Source organism: Sebastes fasciatus, chromosome 10, assembly GCF_043250625.1.
Source record: "Sebastes fasciatus isolate fSebFas1 chromosome 10, fSebFas1.pri, whole genome shotgun sequence".
Classification (NCBI taxonomy): Eukaryota; Metazoa; Chordata; class Actinopteri; order Perciformes; family Sebastidae; genus Sebastes; species Sebastes fasciatus.
The window spans coordinates 35,571,069-35,589,213 of NC_133804.1; the positions used below are offsets into that span (position 1 = coordinate 35,571,069).

General features: G+C 42.7%; 1 protein-coding gene across 4 annotated transcripts in view; it reads right to left on the reverse strand.

The window, feature by feature from the left end:
- LOC141775844 (protocadherin-1-like) overlaps nucleotides 1–17,152 on the reverse strand; it is a 261,087-nt gene extending 243,935 nt beyond the window's left edge. The window contains exon 1 of one of the 4 annotated variants that reach the window (XM_074649584.1): nucleotides 16,505–17,152. The gene's annotated coding sequence lies outside the window, so the exon portion shown is untranslated. Of the gene's footprint in view, nucleotides 1–5,936; nucleotides 6,125–16,504 lie in introns of those variants that run through there. The other 3 variants (XM_074649586.1, XM_074649585.1, XM_074649587.1) reach the window with 3 other exon arrangements.
- Nucleotides 17,153–18,145: the final 993 nt, after the last annotated feature.

The window sequence follows — 18,145 nt, forward strand, 5'->3', positions numbered from 1 at the left end:
GCAGTGTGTGTGTCCATATGTGTGTAGGAGTAAAAGCTTGTATTTTGGGAGGCTGTGAAGTCTCCTACGGCGCTACAGAGCAGTCAGACCTTGTACACATTCATTCAGTGAATCAAGCGTCTGAACTCTTCCTCATAATAACGTTATTCTAACGGTGAATGACCCTTCACACATCAGAGCACCTCCTCTGTTCCACATCTGCTCAGATAAAACGGCGTGTCACGCTGATATTAGGCCACACTGACTTTCTTTCTTTCATTCAACAAAACAAATGTTAAAATATCGTGTACACACAAGCAGCGACCGGCGTTAACTTCCCCTGAAGGAAACGGTCCCAACATTAAATCAGGAGCTGTCCAATCAAAGCACAACATTATGAATATTAAGACGTGTGGCCAGATTTCAGTATCTGATACTCGGTGTAACGCCAGGATCAGACTACAGGATGTGTTTGACGGTTCTGATGGTCACTATGTCAGATTAGATGATAAAGAGTCATAAATTATTGTCGTGACTCGGCCGCGACACACAACAGACTAGACGTCGATCCTCTGTTCCGACAACACACACTCTGCCGGCACCGGCGTCTTAATATATACGGGTTCACCGGGGCTCAAGCCCCCCCGGCCCGACCATGTAAAGTGGCCCGACCATGTGAAGGGGCCCGACCATGTGAAGGGGCCCGACCATGTGAAGAGGCCCGACTATGTAAAGTGGCCCGACCATGTGAAGGGGCCCGACCATCCGACCATGTGAAGGGGCCCGACCATGTGAAGGGGCCCGACCATGTAAAGTGTCCCGACTATGTAAAGTGGCCCGACCATGTGAAGAGGCCCGACCATGTAAAGGGGCCCGACCATGTGAAGGGGCCCGACTATGTAAAGTGGCCCACGAGGCTCCAGGGGAAAACCATAAAAATATAATACACAGGAAGAAGAGAAAGCGGACGTGCAACGGGATGCTCCATGACACAAAGACACAACGGCGGTGGTGATTTTTACTCCAACACGATCTAGACTGAATATCCTACCACGAAGTCCGACAGCAGTTGAAGGTCCGATGACATCATTCTGCATAATAAGTAGCCGTGTGCTTCTGTTTACAGCTGAGTGCGTCTGAGCTCAGCCGGTCAGATTCACGGCCGTGACGGAACACGTCATGGAAAGCAAAAAAAAGCAAAAATCAAACATGCTAGACTTCCTGTCGGGACGATTGTCACACGCGACACTCATTTATGGTTCCCGATCCGAGTCGCCACTCTACGACGGCCGTGTCGGGCTGTAATCGGGCTGATATCATGGAGTCTGAACCAGGCCATTAAAGGGACTCAGAAATCAACACAGAATGTCTACTTACTAGAACCTTAATACAAAGCAAAATCAGCAACAGAACTGCAAATACAACCGTCTTACAAGTGTAGAGATACGGGATTACTCAACGACTGCAACGCTGCCTGCCCAATGTGACATGTTTTCTGCAACACGTGCTTATTTTCATTACAGATTATTCTGTCGATTGTTATTTACATTTAATCAATTAGTCTTTTAGCGTATGAACTCCCAGATATTCAGTTTACGATGATATAAAACCAGAAGAAGAAGAGAAGTCCTCTAAAGCAGTAAATGTGTGACGTAGCTGCTGCTTTGGTCCGGTTGTTGATGTGAAGTGTCGGCTGCGACACACACACATCTAATTACCCCTGTATGAATGTCAATGTGTGTGTGTGTGTGTATGTGGGGGGGTGTCGCTGTGTTTACAAGTGTGAATGTGCATGTGAATAGCTCTGTGTGTGTGGTGTGTGTGTGTGTTACAGTGTAAAAGTGTGTGTTTCTTTTCTCACATTCTTCTGCAGAGCTGCCAAATACCCACAAACCACCGACCTCTGACCTCCGACCCCGCGGCATTTCACGCGTCACCGTGGAAACGGAACCGAGACAACACCGTTTACTGGCCGACATCCAGTCTGCTAACGGACCAGTGAACACGACAGTCTGTCGGCTCTGAACCGGACCGACCGGGCCGCCAGACGGCTCGTTAATACACAAATATCATTTATACATGAATTAGGATGTTTATGTCTTTAAGCTTTCATCATTTTAGTCACTTTCAAACTGATTTCATAACGTCTGTGATGTGCTGATGCTAGTTTAATATCACATGTAATATATTCCTATATAAATACATGATGTGGAACTAAACAGACCACCTAAGTGCAGTTTGATGGCTGTAAACTCTAACTACAGTGATATCTGACAGATTCTCCAGGTTATAATATACATTCTTTGACGATAAATGCCACAAAAATGTATGTTTTTATAGTGACCACATGTTTTACCAACAGGTCAGTATAAACCAGAAAATACACCACATGAGGGAAAAAGGATATTTTAGATATGAAGTTATTTTAATCCTGGATTTTACTAAAGGTTTTCTTACTTTTTAACATCTTAACATGCCATCTTTTCTTATTTCTCCGTCTGACAGTCAGATATATATCTACATATTCTGGTTGAGGTCGGGCTCTGACCCTCGGAGAGTCGTCGGGCAGGTTTTATTCAAATCTACGGGAACTATTTAGACACGAACACGTCGTTCCAGGAAATGTAAATATTCTCTTCACATCCTGTTCATCATTTTAGACACACGTCCCCCAGAAAGTCAGCCTGACATATCTTATGTTTCATATCTTTGGAGACGGTTGGATCTCAGCTAGAATCTAAAATAAACTTCTGTGAGTTTGAACAATGTTTGGCTGCACAGTTTGAGATTGTGAAGATCGACACACGAGTGGATCCTGCATCATGACTTCATCATCAACCAGAGTTACTAATGCTGGAGGTTGAGGATCTTTTGAACCATTGGTATATTAATATGTCCACTAACAGCCAATGGGATTGTTCTATTGGGTTTTGGATTATTACAGAAAATAATCTCTGTGGTAAACACACGTTTATGATTCTGACATGTTTTGTTCAGCAAGATAATCTCCTCTAATGAACCACTTTATGATATTTGAAGTGTGATGCAATCAGCAGAAGTAAAAAGCTAACGTTATAACGCTGTAAACCAGCTCCACCACCACGGTCACATGAGGACGAGTATAAACACCACGAGGCTGTAAAGGAGTACGTGATGATGTTTAGTCGTCTCATTTAGACACCTATCTTTAAAGGCTTCAAAATTCATGAGTGGTGTATTTAATAATGTATTTTATGTCGTAGAATAAAACATTAAGTCCATAGTTAGAGGCTTCTAACTAAAAACTCATTGACTTCCAGACGACGGAACAGGAAGTGGAAAATGCTGACTCATTTCTGGGTTCTAGGACTCATTCCTGTAGCTCTTTATTGCTAGTCTCGTTAAAAATCTATTTAAAGATCACATTTCCTGTGAAAATCTATTTGAAAACAGAAAATAAAACAGTGCACTAAAATCCACAACTTCTACAAGACTCCCGTGTGACCGGACAGCGCTCACTGCTGGCTCTCAGCTGACGTGAGGATGATGAGGATGATGAGGATGATGTGAACGATGCGAGTGATGTGAACTGTGTGGCTGATGTGTCGTGTAATGTAAACCCTAACATGTGGAATCAGAGTACAAAGCTCTCGGGGTCGTGAGGAGTTTGAGAGCGGGTCGAATGTCAGGAAAAAACAGTTACCATGTTTGTTCACATGTAGTGTGTGCTGTGAAAGCGTCTCCTCGGGGACGGTCCGGGGTTAACCAGAGACGTCCAGCTCGTCCTGTTTCCCACAGTCCTACACGCTCTCACCACCGTGTGTGTGTGTTTCAGTGTGTGTGTGTGTGTGTGTTTCAATGTGTGTGTTACAGTATGCGTGTGTTAGTGTGTGTGTGTGTGTTTCAGTATGTGTGTTGTAGTGTGTGTGTGTGTGTGTGTGTGTGTGTGTTCAATGTGTGTGTTACAGTGTGTGTGTTTCAGTGTGTTTCAGTATGCGTGTGTTAGTGTGTGTGTGTGTGTGTGTGTGTGTTTCAGTGTGTTTGTTTCAGTATGTGTGTGTTTCAGTGTGTGTGTGTTTGTGTAGAAGGAGTCCGAGCCAACGAGCTGCTGGAACCAGAACAAAGCCATCGGAGAGTTTTATGAGGACAGTAACATTTCCATGTGTGAGGAGCCAGGCAGCAGGAGCTGTTGGACGGTTCGACTCCAACAATAGAGAGAGGGGGTGGGGGGGGCGTGTTGTCGTCTGAACATCACAAAGCAGCCGAACGGCCTCGTTACCGCCCGCTGGGTGTGTGTTTTAACCATTGATATTCAGAGTGTGTCTCCGTGTGAACGTCCCACCTGCATCACACACTTTAACTACTTTAACTACTGTACATCACATCACTGAGCTGAGCTGCAGCCGCCCCGACATCACACCACATCACGTTATCTGACTACCGCCGCTGGAAACGCCACGTCCAATAACTAAAGAACACACATAAAATCATCTGTTGGTTAAAATAAACCAACTTCTCCTGGTTTAGACCTCTCTAATAAATGTTTAGGGTCTAATAAACCCTAAAAACAAGCACTATATTGTTCATTATTTGTCTTCCTGGAAAACAAAATGGACATATTTGCCCACATATGATATTATACAACATGAAATAATACTTCCTTATGCTGTAATAACAATGTGTTTATGGTAATTTGTGCTTGTTTAAGTCCAGTTTTTGACAAAGGGAACGGGTTAACGCTTCAATACTTTAATATATATTGCCTTTTAATAACAGGTTTGATTCTGCAATTGTTATAATTTTACAAAATCATACTATTTATGTTCAAAGTCCCCTCCTCCCACACTCCCGTGTTTTATATTCCAATTTAAATTAATTACACACTGCAGAAACTTTTTAAAATGCTGCAACGAGTTTGTTTAATAATGTCTGTTAAATTATAGCAGAGACCAGAGACTGGATCAGGATCAATACAGAGACTAGATCAGGATCAATACAGCTGATTTAGATCAGAGACCAGAGACTGGATCAGGATCAATACAGAGACTGGATCAGGATCAATACAGCTGATTTAGATCAGAGACCAGAGACTAGATCAGGATCAATACAGCTGATTTAGATCAGAGACCAGAGACTAGATCAGGATGATCAATACAGCTGATTTAGATCAGAGACCAGAGACTAGATCAGGATCAATACAGAGACTGGATCAGGATCAATACAGCTGATTTAGATCAGTTAAAACACGCAAATATTTCCTCAAATAACAAAAAAAATAAATTTAATCATCAGTTAGTTAAATCAAACTACTTTTAGACCTCTCTGGAGTCTAATAAACCCTAAAAACAAGTCACATATTGTTCATTATTTGTCTGTGAATAACTTCCTGGCAATCAAAAGAGACATATTTGTTAACATATGGTCCATATAACATATTATACAACACTTCTTTATGCTGTAATAACAAGACTCCTGTGTGTTATTTTCCAATTTAAATTAATTAAACTGCCACGAGTTTGTTTAATAATGTCTGTTAAATTATAGCAGAGACCAGAGACTGGATCAGGATCAATACAGCTGATTTAGATCAGTTAAAACACCGTTTATTCTCTGAGAGTGATCAGTCAGATCAGCTCAGGACATCGACACACTACCAACTAAAGTTCACCAAACTACGTTGTTCTAAAATACCTCATTACACCACAACAACCAGCTGGTACCCTCAACTAGTGGTGGGCAATATGGAAAAACATCTTTAAACTGGGAAACGAACACATACGTTGTAATCAATAAATGTAAATATGACTATAAGACAGTCATTGGTTTACAACAACACTCTGATACAGCCAGAGATAGTAAAGGACTCCATAAAGCATCGTATATCCATCATTAAATCACCCATCTTTAGGCTAATCAACACTTTTACATTTACTTTAAACTAATAAAACATGTTGGGTGCCATTGAACCAATGACTGACCTGTAGACGGACCAGTGAGCCGGGTCAATGACTGACCTGTAGACGGGACCAGACTGAGCCAGTACCAGACTGAGACGGGACCAGTGAGCTGCTGGTCCTCCTGGTGAACCGAGGTGGATCTGAACAGTGTTGACTGTAGACTGACTGACTGACTGACTGACTGACTGACGGGGTGTTAACTGGTAAAGTCCAACCGACTGCCTTCATCTCCATAACAAACAGCCTGCTGGGTACACATGCACCCCCCCCCCCACCAACTACTGAGCTTAGAGAACAACAGAACTTTACTACATTATCAGACACACAGATGTGTTTTCAGACGTTCTTAGTTTACAGCATCGGATCAATAACGCTCTGATGTGACTAATAAAGTCATTAGTTATACTAATCAGGGATGTCACAATACCAGACATTTGGTAGTCCATACCAGGGAAATTCTACCATTCTCAATACCACGGTAAAAAAACGTGTACTTCCAACGTACACTGCTCCTAGAGCCTGAACGCATCACAGTGTAAATCAATGGTACCTCCGTTAACCGGATGCTAACAGCTGATGCTAACTAGCTCTCCTCTTGCTGATTTTAACTCGGATGTGTTGTTCACAATGAAGCACCATCAGGGAGAAGAACAGAGCGCTCCGATAGTGAGTTCACTGCATCCGTACTCCCTTGACCCCGAGACCTCAAACACACAGAGGATTTCAACACTAAAGTGGGTTTGAACATTACAGTTTCAGAGACTTTGTTTCCTGCAGTCTGGTGACTCTTAAAGAATGAAGTACAGTACCTGTGAGGGTTTCTGGACAATATCTGTCATTGTTCTGTGTTGTTCATTGATTTACAATAATTAATATATATATACATTTACATAAAGCAGCAGATCTGTCCACTCCCATGTTGATAAGAGGATTAAATACTGGACTAGTCTCCCTTTAAGGTTCATTTAGAACTGATAATTAATCTTGATTAAATATTTGAATCGATTGACAGCCCAAGTACATATGTATGTATATGTATATATATATATATATATATACACACATAAATATATATATATATCTTCCTGAGACCCAGCCCATTGACATGTGTCCTCAGTAGTGGACATTTTGTCCACATGCATATCCTCTTACTCTTTTGACAAACGGCTTTCCAGTGATATGGTATGTGTTGTTTTTTTAATCAATTTGAATGTATTCTTGGTTTAATATCACTCTACAGCTATAATATGATCATTTTTTTAGTCTTTCACACTGAAATAATCCTGTAGTCCACTACAGTGGACAATACAAATAAAGTTTAACAATCCTAAATTGTTCAGATTTTCTTTTAACCCTAAATAGGAAGGAAATCACAAAAAAAAGTAATTGGAAGACACTTATTTTAAATCGGTTCCCAGGAGGATATATATAAATATATATATATATATTTATATATATATAACTTACACAAGTATGCACACAGACAGTACACAGTATGTGTAGTGTTTTTATTAGAAAGACTGTCCAGTGTGTCCCCATTTGTACGATTATGGCGTCTCGCCCGTCTCTATGACGACAGGGTTTTTCATGCCCTCAGTCGAAGCATAAATCCATGCAGTGCGCGTACACACACACACACACACACACACACACACACACACACAGGTGGCGTCAGGCGGCAGAAAGACTCTGGTAACAGTTGGCTGCTGAATCTGAATAGGGAGGATGTGTGTGTGTGTGTGTGTGTGTGTGTGTGTGTGTTAATCTGGATCAAACAATGGTAGTGAATGGAGTCATTAGAGTAATCCCCTCTGTGTTACAGGACCACACACACACACACACACACACACACACACACACACACACTCTGGCCGGTCCACAGAGCGCTCACCTCGACCGTGAACATCCGTCTGAGATCTGAACACATCAAACCTTCTTTTGATTTCCTGTGTGTGTGTGTGTGTGTGTGTGTGCGCAGACTGGACATTCAGGTTAGATAATATAAAGAACACACACTTGCGCACGTGCACACACGCACACACACACACACACACACACAGGTATAAACACACACCTGTGCTGAAGTTTCAGAGCGTGTTTCCAGTGTGTCTGCTGGCCTCCAGCCTGCTTCAACAGGATAGTCGTGATATTTTCATATTTTAATGGTCTGTAATTGGTCTGATAATGTTCCCGTGTAATTATACAACACATTACTGCAACTAGAACTGATGCCAGGGATTAAACAACCTTTTTTAATAAATAAAGAAATGTAAAACAGATGAGTTTTATTTGGTTTCTGTCTCACAAACACACGTTCTCATCATTAAAGAGATCTCAGAACCAGAACGGGGTTCACTAATTGGGTGAAATAAACAGCAGCAGTGATTAGAAGAAGCAGGGCTGAGAATCATTAACCATGTTTCTATACTAATGAAGATCTGAGTTTAACAAACATGTTCACTACTTTACATTAAGGAATAGAACTTCTAACATGTTGTCTAAAGAAGAAAGTCTCAAATCGGACAATTTCTGTCTGACCCGACATGATGACAACTTTTTATACTTTGGACACATTTTGCTCGGTTTGATACCTGCACTAATATGAAGTTTAGTGTATTAGCAGTATAACTAGGGATGCTAATTTTGAAAAATTGTCTTAACCGATAACCGACCCTCATTAACCGATTATTAACCGTTAACCGACAAGATCTGTGCCTCACATGCAACAGCCAACCCTTCCGTCTTTAATCGTCCTCCACCGGTTTCCTCCCAATTTATGGCAAATTTTCACACCTTTTTCCCTTTTTGTCATCTGAAGCTCAAGCTCTACTGTTTCCACCCATAAACACTACATACAGTATATTTTAAAGACTATACGAAATGTTAAAATCACAACCCATCCCTATAAAAACCTGAATCATTAAGAACAGGAAAATACTTCTGGTTTTGTAGTGAAACCTACAGAACCTCCCAGAGTCCTGAAACATGATTCATTTACACACAAATTACAAGATAATAGATAATAACATGAATAATAAGTTGGTATTGTGTGTAAAATCCAACAAATCAGTCTCTCCAAAAAAGTAACATGAAACTGTGGAAATGTGTTGAAAGCAGTGCCGGTATGAAAGCTATGACGAGCTATAATGTTTTATACAAAACTCACCGTTTTTACGTCTTATTTCCAAACGTTAGGAAGTTTACTTCAATATAAAAGTTGAAAATCTGCAAAGTTTTGATTGAAGTCTGGAACTATCTGTTTAAAGATTTGCCAACTTTGAGTTGTTTCTTTATGTGATAAAGAGGCATATTGATATGTACAACGACATATTCAGGTTTCATACGTCGCTCTAATAACGTTCATGGAACAAAGAGTGTAGAGGACACTGAACCGTACACATTATCTCACTAACAGAGACTAACAATCACACAGACTCTACCTGTTGTAATAAATACAGTAACACACCTCCAGCAGGTGTCGTGTGTCACAGCTGACGAATGCGTTCACACCTTGTGTAAATAGTCAGAGAAAGTTATCAGGTGTCCAGGACTGAGAATGAAAAGAACGTGACTTTGCCGTGAGCCACAAACGCACCGCCTGACGACCAGGAAACTCTCAGATTACTGCGAGCTGACTCACTGGTTTAATGGTTTCATGACTGGTTTCGGGTCTATTGTCTCCTTCCTGTTGTTGCTCAGAGGCACTGTGGCAGGACTGACTGGTTCAGGGATCAAACGTGTGACCTTTCTACTGACAGGAAGTGCTGTCTAACCTCACGCACACACACACACACACACACACACTCACACACACTGATCCCCTCGCAGCAGCAGCAGAAGGGGATTATGGGAGTGGATGGCGGATGAACAGCAGGCTGGTATGAAGTAAAGATCATCATCATCATCACAACGCTGTTTTAAATCCTCAGCAACATATTTATTCCACATGTCAGACGACGAGAGGACAAAATGAAAACAGTCTACCGCCGTACCAACATCCTAACCACGTCTACCGCCGTACCAACACCTGACCACATCTACCAACACCTGACCACGTCTACTGCCGTACCAACACCCTGGCCACGTCTACCGTCGTACCAACATCCTAACCACGTCTACCAACACCTGACCACGTCTACCGCCGTACCAACACCTGACCACGTCTACTGCCGTACCAACACCCTGGCCACGTCTACCGCCGTACCAACACCTGACCACATCTACCAACACCTGACCACGTCTACTGCCGTACAAACACCCTGGCCACGTCTACCGTCGTACCAACATCCTAACCACGTCTACCAACACCTGACCACGTCTACCGCCGTACCAACACCTGACCACGTCTACCGCCGCACCAACACCTGACCACGTCTACCGCCGCACCAACACCTGACCACGTCTACCAACGCCTAAAATCACCGCCAAGATCACCAAACTGATTCATCTTGACTGCAACCTGATCTAACAGGAAGGCGTATAGGATTTAGGCTTTTCGTGATGCATTTAATGCCACGTTGTTACCATGAAACGGTCGCGGTTATGTTAAAGCAACAAAACTACTAAGTTAGGTTGAGGAAAAACATCATGGTTGGGCTTAAAATAAGTACGTAAAGTAAGTAAAATACGTACAAAACAACAAAACATAAGTACGGAAAACACGTTACTAAAATAACTCAACAAGAACACTGTTGTTATTTCAAGCAAAATAACTTACAAATTGCCGTGTCATTCATTCGCCATATGGTGAGAACGGGCTGATGATGGAGAGTAACGACGGCGGGTTTTAAATCTGACTTCAATCTATAGAATGTATATACAACATATAACGACGACAATAAACGACATGAAAATGTTAAATACTCACCTGTTAATATTATATGTCCAGGGCTTTTATTGTGAAAGGTCAGAACGGAAGGAGTGGATCTGGTCAAAGTACTTTTACTACCACGATCTAAAGAGTACTACTCTACTACCACAATCTAAAGAGTACTACTCTATTACCAAGACCTAAAGAGTACTACTCTACTACCACGATCTAAAGAGTACTACTCTACTACCACAATCTAAAGAGTACTACTCTACTACCACGATCTAAAGAGTACTACTCTACTACCACAATCTAAAGAGTACTACTCTATTACCAAGATCTAAAGAGTACTACTCTACTACCACGATCTAAAGAGTACTACTCTACTACCACGATCTAAAGAGTACTACTCTACTACCACAATCTAAAGAGTACTACTCTATTACCAAGATCTAAAGAGTACTACTCTACTACCACGATCTAAACAGTACTACTCTACTACCACGATCTAAAGAGTACTACTCTACTACCACGATCTAAAGAGTACTACTCTACTACCACGATCTAAAGAGTACTACTCTACTACCACGATCTAAAGAGTACTACTCTACTACCACGATCTAAAGAGTACTACTCTACTACCACGATCTAAAGAGTACTACTTTACTACCACGATCTATAGAGTACTACTCTACTACCAAGATCTAAAGAGTACTACTCTACTTACACGATCTAAAGAGTACTACTCTACTACCACGATCTAAAGAGTACTACTCTATTACCAAGATCTAAAGAGTACTACTCTACTACCACGATCTAAAGAGTACTACTCTACTACCACGATCTAAAGAGTACTACTCTACTACCACGATCTAAAGAGTACTACTCTACTACCACTATCTAAAGAGTACTACTCTACTACCACGATCTAAAGAGTACTACTCTACTACCACTATCTAAAGAGTACTACTCTACTACCACGATCTAAAGAGTAATACTCTACTACCACGATCTAAAGAGTACTACTCTACTACCACGATCTAAAGAGTACTACTCTACTACCACGATCTAAAGAGTACTACTCTACTACCACAATCTAAAGAGTACTACTCTACTACCACGATCTAAAGAGTACTACTCTACTACCACTATCTAAAGAGTACTACTTTACCACCACGATCTATAGAGTACTACTCTACTACTAAGATCTAAAGAGTACTACTCTACTTACACGATCTAAAGAGTACTACTCTACTACCTCGATCTAAAGAGTACTACTCTACTACCACAATCTAAAGAGTACTACTCTATTACCAAGATCTAAAGAGTTCTACTCTACTACCAAGATCTAAAGAGTTCTACTCTACTACCACGATCTAAAGAGTACTACTAGTACTACCATGATCTAAAGAGTACTACTAGTACTACCCTACTAGAAGGTGTCCTGAACAATATTCTTTGGGCATCGAAGCTTTGCTGAGAGATATTAGACGGTATTCGAAGCTTCGCGGCGTTTCAGAGCCCGAGACGGCGCCGCTGCTGCATTACTGTACACAAACGCTAATAATAATTTATGTTCAATATGAATATTGAATAATGTTGAGACTATTTGGGGATTTATACATTATTACTTAATTTTTACTATAAAAAAACAAACAAAAACGAAGCATTCAAATACTGATTTGAAATTGGATCACCATGGAAACGGTCGAAGCGTTCGGGTCAGCCCTCTAGTATCTACTACTAAAAACTGGAACAAATATAAGTTATTACTACATATTGGAACCAGAATACATTGAATATACTGCGCCTACGTACAGTACACATTCAGTTTACATATGTTATGTCGTTTCATAGCCGGTGAAGCTCAAAGATACTGAACAGTTTAACAGATTAGAGTTGAAATAAGTCAATTAATCTATATAAAAACTATTTATATAATCAATTTATCAAGAAGACATGACCAACATGCTGCGGTTCCAGCTCCTCCTGCTGCTCTTCTCTGTTCTCGTATCACTGTACGTTAAATAATCAAGATATCTGAACACATTTCAAAACACTTAATGAGCGATTAATGGATGGAAACAGTTGAAGATGGCTGCTGCGTGCGCTGCGTTGTTCACACTCCAGCTGCTCGTGCACGTCTACTGTAAATATGTGTGTTTTACATGAAGGTGTGAAAGGACACCTGGTGCTCAGAGTGAGTTTAAACCATCTAACTGACTGTAACCGTCGTTTCTATCGACCGGCAACAAAAACAAATCAATACAGCAATATAACGTCGGCTCAATGGAAGAGCTTTTAGGACGTTTTTTTACGGCAGGAAGCAACAACATGTGTGTGACGGTCCAGCGTCTCCAGCACCAACACAGATCTGTGGACTTATCTCTGGATGTTTATGATCCCTCGGCTGATTTCTGATCATTTTGGTGACCTGTTGTTGTTTTTAATCGTAGCTACCAGGATGATGACGGCTGCCTCAGCTGACTGATGTAACTGATGTCGTGGTTTTGGTCGATTACAGCATTCAGATACAAGTTTCACATCTCGTCCACGATGACGTTTATGTTTTGTTTTTGCGCTAAATAGAATAAAAAACACTTATTAACATTAGCATTTAGTAGTAATAGCATTTAGTAAAAACCTTTTTCACACTAAAATAATGTACATTTTTTCAGATTTTTCAGAATATTTTCCTCCTCAGAAACAATCCGATGAGGTTTTACTGTTCCTTATTACACATATTACTATATTTGAACGGTCTCGAGCCAGAAAGGTGACAGGACGGCATGTAACTAGATATTGAGGTCACCTGTACGTTATTAATTGGTGTGCAGTGTGTGTGTGTTTTTAGTGTGAATAGTAACCAAACCAAATAAAGGTCATAAACAGCCGTCGTCCTCTGAAGAAACTCTCAAAATCACACTAAAAAATCACTCATTTCATCAGTGTAAGTTGAGCTTTTTGATGCCAAAGAGTCATTTTCCAATAAACCAACAGCTCGTTTGCCGCACACAGACACCAACGAAGAAGAAACAACGGGTTGCAAACAAGATCCTAACGACTAATTAGTCTACAAACCAGCCTCTCTAAAGAATAGCACTGTTTTTCACACCTCATCCAAGATGAATTTTATGATTTGTTTTTGTATTAAATAGAAAATAAAACACATCTTGGATAAAATAAATCTAGTGCAGCAGTTAGTAAAACTAAAATAATGTACATTTCTTCAGATTTTGCTCAAATTTGTGCTCTTTATATTCTAAAATTCTGAATGTTTTCCTCCTCAGACCTCTGAAAATTATTTAAAAGATCTGGTTTTACTGCTCATGACTTTATTTGAAAGGTATCGAGCCAGAAAGGTGACAGGACGGCGTGTAAACCAGGTGTTTAGGTCACCTGTACGCTATTGATTGGTGTGCAGTGTGTGTGTGTTTTTGGTGTGAATAGTGACCAAACCAAATAAAGGTCAAGAAACAGCCGTCGTCCACTGAAGAAACTCTCTAAATGATACTAAAAATCCCTAATTTCATCAGTGTAAATTGAGCTTTTTGATGCCAAAGAGTCATTTTCCAGTAACCAACCGCCCGTTTGCCGCACATAGACACCAACGAAGAAGAAACAACGGGTTACCAATACTTTGGAACAACCTGATCAACTGATCAGTCGACGGACCAGCTCTTCCCTCGCTTCCTCCTTCTCCTCGTCCCACCTGAACTAAAAAAAAAGACCAGCTACCCGCCGTGAAAACCGTTTAATCTGAAGCGTGGACGCCTCTTTCTCCGCGGCGCCGGGATGTGAATGTGTGTGTGTGTGTTTCCATTTCACACACACACACACACCAAACCCATTTCCACTCTCCCGGCTGCCGTTTTAATGACGGGCATTAACAACACGGCTCGCTCAGATCTCCAATTTTTACGCGGAAATGTGCAGAACGGACTCTGTTCGACCTCCCTCCTCCTTCCTCCTCCTCGCCATTTCATCCTCTTCCTCTCCCCGCTGACTAATCCCCCATCCTCCCCTTCAGCCTCCTCCCGCAGCGCCGTGGAGACGTTTGTTTTATCTGGTCACAAACGGGACGGATGCACCTCCAAATTAGAGGCGGCGGAGAGGATTCCCAGAGCGTGGTATCAAACCTCCGACCTCGCCCCTCGACACCGCGGCGGCAGAAGCTCGGGTGACAGCAGCAGGGCCCGCCGTCCAAACCTCAGCGAGAGTATCGCCACCTCATCCACTAACGCTGCTAAATATATGTTCACGCTGGCAGAAATCTGATGCAGAGTGGAAACCCCCACTAAAAAACAACACAATCTGAGCCTTTAATTCTTTTTTACGTGTTAAATGAACATTTTTATGCCACTAGATTAAAGATGTTTGACTGTGATTTAAAGAGCCTGCAGGAGGTGGATATTCCCGTTACGCCGCTCCGCTGTGCTCCGGAACGTCTCCATCGAGGCGTGCGACCGAAAGGCTGAAACATCTGAATGATCAGAGCCAGGTGACAAAATAGGGAACGGGGGTCAAAGGTCAAGTGAGGGAGCACGCATGAGCGCCCACGGCGTTCCTGGAGGGGACGTTTAGAGAGAACGCTGCTGGTGGTGGTGGTGGCGGCGGCGTCTACTACTACAGCTCACTCTCTGTCAGGGAAAAGCAGATGCAGTTTGCATGTAAATACCCAACTACACCCCCACCCTCCCTCCCTCTCCGTCTCTCTCTCATGTAGAGCAGGTCAGACGCCCATCCTCTCTCTGTGTTCTCAGAGTGAAGGACCGGAGACTGGAGGAACCGGACGGACTGGATTCCCCCGTGTTGACGCATGCCTGTAGCACGGCGGTGGGTGGGTTGGGTTGGGTTGGTTGGTGGTTATTCACCGTCAGCGGCCTCTCTACATTGAAACTACCCCCCCGCCCTGGCCTTTATGTGGATATAACACACACAGTAATGCTCCTTCCAGGTGTAAGGTGTGAGGTGTGATGCTACAGGTGCCCCGGAGGCCTCAGGTGCTGCTGGGTAACCCAGAGAGATGCTGTGTGACGGGTTTATGAGCAGATGAATGGACGGTGGTATTGTTGCTTTAAGCAGCTCCAGCAGTCCCTGAAGGCAGATTAGCTCTGATATTACAGAGAGAAGACGAACAAACCTCTGATTATAATGACCAGCTTCTGCTTTTACTGCCATCTTATATTCTCCTCTATAGACTCAGAGTCCTGCACAACTCCTACTGACGGAGATATCAGGATATCTCCTATATACACATATATATACATATATACAGTATATAGTATATATACATACAGGGAGCTGTGCACACACTGTACTGAGATGCAGGATTAATGTGGTGATTTGTACAGTTTCAGAGGTTATGAAGCCGTGGCTGACCTGCAGGATGCAGGTGTGTTTCAGTGTTTTATTACTGCCAGACTAACAGACATGGAGGTGATGGTAGTGGTGATGGTGAGGATGGAGGGTATTGATCCGGATCGATACCTCTGTAGTGTAATATATGTAATATGTGTAAAACCCTCATCAGAGTGGATTAGAGGCTGGATGTGAACATTGGTTGGTTTTATTTGTCCAACAAGTGTTTTGCAGCAGCAGCTCTGTGCTGCAGGTTCATCCTCCATCTATCTGTTTTAATTAAAAATGCAAATAAAGTGAATATATTCCTGCTGTTGGTGGTGCATAACGCGCCTCCTGCTGAGCTGACCGGGTTCAGATTATATAATAAAGATGTTGTATATATATGTGTGTTGAGAGTATGGAGGGGAGTTCCTACCTGGACCGGGTGAGAGCGGCGCGGTTCCCCGGCTCTGAGCGCTCCAGCCCGGCTACAGGCTGCGCTGCTCCTCGGTACCCGCACGGAGAGATCCGGGAGAAAAAATAAATATGTAAAAAAAAATAACAAATAACAATCCACAACGCAGGAACAAAAAGATGTTAAAAGAAATGAAACAATCCAGAAGGCTGTGATTATTCCTCACTATTATCCTCTCACTGTTAATGTCCAGCTTTACTGTCGTGACCAGCGCTGCTCAGCCCGGAGATGCTCCTCTCAGCCGGGGGAGATCTGGAGCCCTGCCGGGTCCGGGTCCGGAGCGGGTCACTCTGCTGCTGCTGCTGCTGCTGCCTGGAGGCGGCTACCAGCGGGCGGGTTGGACCGGCAGCATCCTCCGCTGGTGGGTGGGTGATGAAGGATGAGGAGGTAAAAAAGGGGGTAAAAACGGTTAAAAATCACCCAGGCAAGAAAACACTAGTTCCGGTAGGTCCGGTAGCGGTGGTCCGGTTAGTTTCCACCCGACGCGGTGTCACCGCTCTGCCGCCTGTAACTCTGTCCGCCTCCCGGTCAGCCTGGTTCAACTGGAGCAGCGCGAGCTGTAACCGCTCTGAGTGAGAGGAGAGAGAGTGAATCCACACGACTCTGCGCTCGAGCTCTGCTCGCTCTCTCTCTCTCTCTCTCTCTCTCTCTCTCTCTCTCTCTCTCTCTCTCTCTCTCTCTCTCTCTCTCTCTCGGCTGTTCCCCCCCTCCCTTCCTCCCTCCCTCCCCTATACACTCTCTATACACTACAGCGGGAGGGAGGGGGCGCGGAGCGAGCATCACCCTCCACCCCAACTACTCCGTGGATTCCCCAACAACATGTACACATCTTCTCTGTCATTATTCACACAGAGATAGTGACTTTTACTGGCGTCCATTTTAACATCTTTAACTGTAACTGTGTTCAGAGTCTCACCACTTTAAATTAACTGTAGAAGTTACTGTGGTTAAAAAACAATCACACACACTGCTGATAACATACCGGTCAAACTGTCCGTGATTCCTCTCCCGCCACTTCTCCCCCATATTAATATATTAATATATATAAATATATAAATAAATATACAGTAAATACATGTTTCTGTCATCTCCCTCCTCCTCCTCCTCCTCCTCCTCTCAGCGGAGAGGCGGGAAACCAGCCGTCTCTCGCGCTCTGACCGCCACCTACCGGCGGGAAGCGGAACGTGACAGACAGGCAGGAGGCAGAGAGGAGCTCGAGCTGGCTTTTCCCGCCACTCTGGAGCAGTGACAGCAAGATGGAGTCAGTAGAGTAGAAAGACTCACATTATGTCTGTTATTATTATTATTACTACAGCAGAGAGTGTTACATGAACACAGGGCTGTTATTATTATTATTACTACAGCAGAGTGTGTAACATTAACACAGGTCTGTTATTACAGCAGAGTGTGTTACATTAACACAGGTCTGTTATTATTACAGCAGAGTGTGTTACATTAACACAGGTCTGTTATTATTACAGCAGAGTGTTACATGAACACAGGTCTGTTATTATTACAGCAGAGTGTTACATGAACACAGGTTTGTTATTATTATTACTACTACAGCAGAGTGTGTTACATGAACACAGGGCTGTTATTATT